Source organism: Phalaenopsis equestris, unplaced genomic scaffold (genome assembly GCF_001263595.1).
Source record: "Phalaenopsis equestris unplaced genomic scaffold, ASM126359v1 Scaffold000650, whole genome shotgun sequence".
NCBI lineage: Eukaryota > Viridiplantae > Streptophyta > Magnoliopsida > Asparagales > Orchidaceae > Phalaenopsis > Phalaenopsis equestris.
The window spans coordinates 285,228-292,639 of record NW_018165090.1 but is presented as its reverse complement, the minus strand read 5'-3'; positions in this window follow the sequence as shown (position 1 = coordinate 292,639).

Below are 7,412 nucleotides of genomic sequence, written 5' to 3'. Positions count from 1 at the left end.
GTGGGAAGCCTCGTTAGCAACCGTAGGTTACCTCCTCCGAGGTATTCCCGATCATCCGATAGAGATGTCTTAATTTAGTTGAAATTGAGGTTTTTATGATGTTTGTGATTAAATTTTGAGTTGTTTATATTTTGAATGTTGTGGCGGTGAATTTTATCTTCATTGATTTTAACTTTAGTTTTAGTTTTGGTTTTGTGGCTATATTGATAGTTTTAGTTTTCATGCAGGGTGACATCGTTATTTAGCATGCAAGTTTTTCAAATATAAAAAGTACAAAAAAGGCAACGCTGTAAACTATAAAAAGTGTACCTGGCCAGTCTTCTCGTTCCACCACCTGAAACTTAAAATGCATGTGAGGGCAGTTCATGTAGAGGCAGAAATGTAAGGTTTTGGTAGTTTTTCTAACCCTATGTCATATCTTGGTGGGTCCTTAGAAGTTTAATTAAGGATGATTGTGTTAAGCAAAGCATATTAAGTTTAGTAGACCTCTCAGGTATCCAACAGGTTAGGAGGAAGAAACAGATCCATGCTTCTCTCTTATCACCTGGTGAAAAGCCTCGAGCTCATTTAAACTTATTATGTTGCTTAATAATTCATCATATGAATACATTAATGCTCAATGAACATTGATGTCCTAATTATCCCTAAGAGTAGGGTGATTATCATTTGTAATTTAATTTTGAAGATTATGTGAATGAAGACCCTTAAAGAGGGCAAGTTAGTGTTGTTGGAACACTTAGCCAAATTTTGGTCATAATTGGGCTTGTATTGTTTTTAATGGTCTTAAATTTTAGCTATGTTTTCTTTTCTAATCCTTGTTTAATCAGTATTAATTTAACTTAGATCACTACCAAGCCCTTAAGACCTAGGTGAGTGTCTTAATTAATTTGGAAAAGGTTAACTTTTAGGTGATCATGATTCATTATTTGAATTTCATTTGAAAATCAAATAGGGGTATTAAATTGATTAATTATTGACTTCAAAAGTTATACCCCTAAGTCCTAGGTTCATTTAATTTTAATAAGCTTCCAAATTTTAATAATTTAGAAATTTATTAATTTATCCTTTTAATTAGGAAAGTGAGGTTGGTTTCTACCAATTAATCTTCTTTTTAATTTTGGTCTTCCAAACAAGCTGATTAAGATCAGAGCTTGCCCATTTCCCTCCTTGGATTAAGCCTAAATGTTAATTAAGGCCAAATTCCTAAAATTACATTTTTGCCCCTAAGGCTCTAATACTTCATACTTTGTCAAATTCAAATCAAATGACTTTGAAATTTTTATCCTAACTCATTCATGGGTCAATTAAGACATCAAAGGAGAAAATGTGATTTTTCAAAATTTAATTTAATTTATATAATTATTTTAATGCAAAAATGGGATTTTTCAAAGAAAATTTTCTAACTTTACCAAGGTAAAGCCGAATCACTTAAAATTTTTACTGGAGGTAAACCTAGACTAGAAAGATATTTAAACAAAATTCCATGATTTTTTGAATTTTATCTGAATTATTAGAATTATTTTAATTTCTTGGGTATTTAATAAATATAAAATAATTTAAATGGGGAAAATTAAGTTTTGTATTTTTAAAAAATCTCCTTGAGCTCAGAGAGAACCTAGAGAAGAAAATTTTATATTTTTTTAGTTTTTTTTTTTATTGGAATTATTTTAGTGGAAATCCATTTTTTAGCCTTTAAAAATTAATTTAAGCTTCTAAATACAATATCTTTATTTAAAAAATCAAGAAAAATATTCCAATTGCTTCTAAATTCTTAGAAAACAAATTAAAACATTTCCATGAATTTTATTATCTTTTTGATTTTTATGAATTTTTTAATTATTTAAATATTCAAAATAGGCTTAAAAATGAAGTTTTTATTTTAAATACCATTTTATTTTTATAAAATTCCCCTTATCAAAAAGAACTCCAAAAATAAGTTTTCATAATTTTTTTGAGTTATATTTTGATCATTAAAAATCATTTTAGTGCTCAAAGATATTTAACTTGAAAAATCAATTTAGGCAATCAAATGAACTCAAAATTCGTTGAAAATTTTATGGGGAGTTCTCTGGATATTAGAAAATAGTGGAATCAAAAATCAAGTCATTTTGATGTTGTCATTTTGATGTTTTTATGTTTTTATTTTCTAAAATTAATTACCTTAGTGTTTTAGGGTTTATGAAGATTTGGTGTATTTTCAATGACTTGACTCATGAGAAATTTTCCTAAGGGTTCTCTAGTCATAGTAAACCTTCCAAAATTTTCTTGGATTTTTATAAGCAACATGTTTATCATCATGATTAATTTATGAAAATAATAGACATAAACTTGAAAAATATGGATCTCTATCTATATGTCTCCTATGAATTTGGAAAAATCAGGGAGTGTTCCTCTTGACAGAGGCTACAACATGCCAAAATTTCAAGCCATTGTGAAATGCCTATATGCATGGAGAATCAAAAAACTCAAAATAGTATTTAATTAATTAAAAATAAAATATGCATCAAATGGACTTCAAATTAATTCCACATTGTTCTCCTCTGTTCACTGAGTAAGAAGGTATTTTTATTTTATTTTTTGTAATTTTTCTACACCAAGTTATGGATTTTTAAAGTTAAGTTATGGATTTTTAAAGTTAAGGGTCATTTTCTGATTTTTTTAATTCCCTATTTATCTATTTAAACTCGCGACACTGACTGTATCCTAGGAAGCTCTGAGGTCTACACGGCGCGCTCCCATTTGATGTCGCTGCCCATGCTAGCAGCCACGCGTTCCGCGGTTCATGTAAAGAAGCGCTGTCCGACTTCATCTTGACCGTCCATCCGATACACGCTTCACGCTCTGTCATCATCCCAAATGGCCTAGCCCGAGAACTGTCCATCTTCAAGGTTTGATATCTCCCTCATTTCTCAACCAAATTGAATGAATTTTTTTTTAAAATGCTTGCCTAAACTAGAGGAACATATCTATATGGTTAATATGTCATGAAATCAAGCCCAAGCAAATGGAGAATCAAAAGAGGCTCAGAATGAGGAGGAGCTCAATACCTTTTCTCTGAGAAGGGAAGCATCAATCAGATATGCTTGGCACATTTGTTGGAGCCCAAGGAGGCTAGGGATTGAGACTCTTACTGTAGTGTAAGGTCTAGGTATGAATTCAACCAAGCTCGATTTTTGGTGTTGATCAAAGTCTATACTAGGGGCTCTGTGGAAGGGGGATTTGATGGGGCATTGTCTTTTTTCAGTGTTGTTAAGGTGTGGGTACAAATAATTTAAGTTTGGTGGACTGTGGAGGTGGATTGAGCTTTGTTCTAGTTTTAGGTAGAAGTTTGAGCTCAAACTTGAGCTTCCACAGTGGGAATCGGTAGGGGAAGATGGTTTGATTGCACTAAGGAGGTCTCAAAGGAGCTCTGTAAGTGATTTGGGAAGCTCTCTCTGATAAAATTTCAGCACTCCCTCCATGACCGTGGAGGTGAGCTTTTATAAAAATGGCTAAGGGGTGGTTGTCATGGCCAATTGGAGGGGGGTGCAATGTGGTGCTTAGGTGGAGGGCAGAGAGGCTCTAATATCTCAGTTTTGTGTGGTGGCTTCTAGGTTTGAATTCAGTGAAGTTTAAGAGGGGGTGACTCTCATTTTTGGCTTTTACGAAATTTGGCTTCTCCGGTGACTAGGCCGGCCGGCCATGGCAGGGGGAGGTGGCTAAGAGCTAAAAGACCCAGGGGAATATGTAATGGGCTAAGGTTTAGTTTTGGCAAAAAGAATCTTAAGCTTAAGCAATTATGACATGAAATCCCTTGATTTAAGGTACGATTGGTCCATGGCTTAGCTTAGGTGGTTAGGTGACTTTTGGCTCAATCTTAGGGTCCAACTAATGGTTGTGGAGTCATTAATTTGATGGCTTTGTGGTGGTGAGGCTACATTTAGTGCATGGGTCCAAGTGGGTGCAAATGACCAAAAATTGGGTTTAGGATAGGTTAGCCATGTCAATAGGTCCAAATAAATCTTGCATTTGGTGTAAGTGATTGCAAGGAAAAATTTTGAAAAGGGTTTTGAATTCAATTGGAGGGTCAATTTGAAGAAATTTGAAATTGGTCATTTTGGGCATGTTGGGCTAGACTAGGGTCTAAATTTGGCTAACCTTGGGCTAAGTCTAAATTTGTTGTTGAAAATAGTCAATAGGAACCTCATGAAGAGTTATCAACATGAGTTGGGTGCCAATTTTGGGGTTAAGGCAATCAATTTGGTGAAATTTGGGGACATAGTCAATTTGGGGCAAAATTTGGAGCTTTTTTTTATTTGGGTCAAAATTAAATGAAATTGAGGCTTCATGAAGACTATTTGATGGTCAAGTTTGATGTTTAAGAATGTTATAAAGTGTTTTCAACATAAATTGTGGCCAATTGAGCGGGCTATGGGTTAAATTTGATAAGACTATGTCATGTGACTAGAACTGGGGGTTTGGCTCAAATCAAAATTAGGCTCAAAGCATGGGCCAATTAGGCTTGGATTTGGTTTATTTTGTTCATATTGAGGGTGAGTTTGAGTTTTGGATTGAAACTTTGGGAGATTGGGATCAAATTGATGGACATTTGAGTTGAATTTGGGGAAATTTGGGCCTTTAAAGGCAATTTGAGTGTTTTGGTCAAAGATGATCAAATTGGCTAAATTGGGTCATGTGGTAGTTGAAAAAAATGAAATTGGGAATATTTGGAATATTTTGGGAATTTTTGGGACTTTTTTGGATTTTTTGAAATTTTAGGCTAAGGAGGGGCATTTTGGTAATTTGGCAATTTTTGGTGATGTTGGGTAATTCGGGTGTTTTCAAAATGTTTGAAATGATTTTTGAACATGTTTAGGTATTTTGGATAAATTTGGGAATTTTGGACAAATTTAGGGTTTCAAGGGTACTTAAGTAATTTGGGTAAGTTTATGAGCAAAAGGCCAGGCTGAGTATTTTGGGTAAAATTGGGGAGCTAACCTCCAAAAATAAGTCATGGACCAATGGAAATCACATTTGGGTCCTCTATGTACTGATCTTAGCTAAACCCTAGCCTAGGGCTAGTAGGTTTAGGGGACCATCTACATGAGTTTCCCAAAGGCTCAAGGGACCAAAGTCAAGAAATTATGGGTTTAGGGTAGTGAGTGATTGTGAGTGAAGTGAGTGCCTTAGCTCTAGACCAACACCCAAGGTCAACCCTAAGGTCCAACAGTCCTATAGGAACTCTCCTTGAGCTCCCCCATAATGACCCCACCTATTAAGTGCTAGAGGTTAGGACCAATATGTGGAACTTCAAGTTGAGTAAAGAAAAATTTAGAATTTCTAATGGTGAGGGTGTTTTTTTCTAGTTCTCTAAGAATAGTCAATAGGAAGTCCTATGGCTAGATCTTAAGCTACTAAAGAGAAAGACTAGACCTCAACCAAAAATGAGGTCAACAGGTCGACATTGTGAACTTTATTGTTTGCGAGATTATACCCTATGGAATGACATACCAACAAAAGAGGAAATTTATTTCTGAAGCTAAGACTAATTTTCAGGATGACCCATTTTTATATAAACAAGGAAAGGATCTAATGATTTGAAGATGTGTACCATTAGAAAAAACTTATGAAATTATCCAAAAATGTCATAATTCTGATTTTGGGGGACATTTTGGTGTTGATAAAACAACATAAAAAATTTTACAATCTAGATTCTATTGGCCTTTAGCTTTTAGAGATGTTAATGCTTATATCAAAATTTGTGTAGATGTCAACCAGTAGGCAATATTTCTAGAAGAAAGGAGATGCCCCTCAATTATATGCTAGAAGCTGAAATATTTGTTGTTTGAGGATTAGATTTCATGGGACCATTTATACCATCTTTCAGAAATTTATATATTCTGTTAGCAGTGGACTATGTATCCAAATTGATAGAAGATGTTGCTTTACCTCGATGTGATGCTTCAAAGTGTTGCAAAATTTTTACGGGGGAAGTCATTTCAAAAATATATTGTAGATTTGGGATGCCGAGAGTTATCATTATTGATGGAGGAAGTCATTTCAGAAATGTCATAATGGAGAAGTTATTAAAGAAATATCATATAAATCATAGGATTACTACTGCTTATCATCCTCAGACAAGTGGTTTGGCTGAACTATCCAATCAGGAAATTTAGAGAATTATGGAAAAATATGTGAATCCAACAAAAATAGACTGGTTAGTCAAACTTGACTATGCTTTGTGGGCTGATAGGACTTTATACATAACTCCTATAGGAATGACCTCATATAGGCTAACATTTGGAAAAGCTTGTCACTTACCAGTTGAACTTGAGCATAAAGCATATTGGGCGATTAAAGAGTTCAATTATAATTCAAAAGATGCTGGTGAGAAAAGGTTGTTGGAAGATTATTGCAATTAAATGAGCTTGAACAGATAAGGAATGAATCTTATGAGAGTGCCCATATTTATAAAGAAAAGATGAAGATGTGGCATGATCGAATGATTCTTACTAAAAATTTTCAGCCAGGGCATCAAGTTTTGCTATATAATGTAAGGTTAAGATTATTTTCAAGAAAACTTAAGTCTAGGTGGATGGGCCCATTTATTGCGATAAAAGTTTATCCTTATGGAGCTCTGGATATTAAAGAACCTAAGTTTGAGAAAATAGTTAAAGTTAATGGACATAAAATGAAACCTTATTTTACAGGAGATTAGATTGGCATAAAATTAATGATGGAATGATGTTGGGTCAACTAGAATAAGCACTGGTTACGTCGGGCTGGTGACGTAAAACCGAGCGCTTTGTGGGAAGCAACCCATAGTTATCACAATGTTTTTATTTTGATTGTTGTTTTTTGTGTGATTAAGAAAATTGGGGTACTATTTTTGAAACTATTATGTGTTAGTAAAGATTTTAAGACTTTATTTAGTGACTAAGACATGTTAGAATGAGAATTTGGATGTTAAGTTGACTAGTGCAAAAATGTGCACTGTCGCTTAAGTGTCAAATCCGGCGCTTAAATGCGACAGTTTAAACACATGTGCAAAATTAATATTCTATAAGTTTTAACCGCCAATTAGTTTGTAAAAATGTGCCAAGGTAGTTTATAAACATGTCTAGGAGTTATTGGAAGGATTTAGGCCTATAAATAGAAGGGTTTTGTGAAGGAATTTTACCCCAGATCATTTCTAGCCCTAAAAGTCTAAGAGAAAGTGAGATTTAGAGAAAATATCTTCATGGTAGAAGGATTTGAAGAAGAAGAAAGAAACCACGAGGAAGAGGTTCATTAGTTAAAGTGCACAAGAGATGTATAATGGTTTCTTAGCCGTTAGTATTGAAGGGATATCAGAGAAGATCAACAAAATTGAGAATACTATGGCTTTATTGGAGACCAAGGTACTTGAGTTGCATGCACATCTAGAACATATT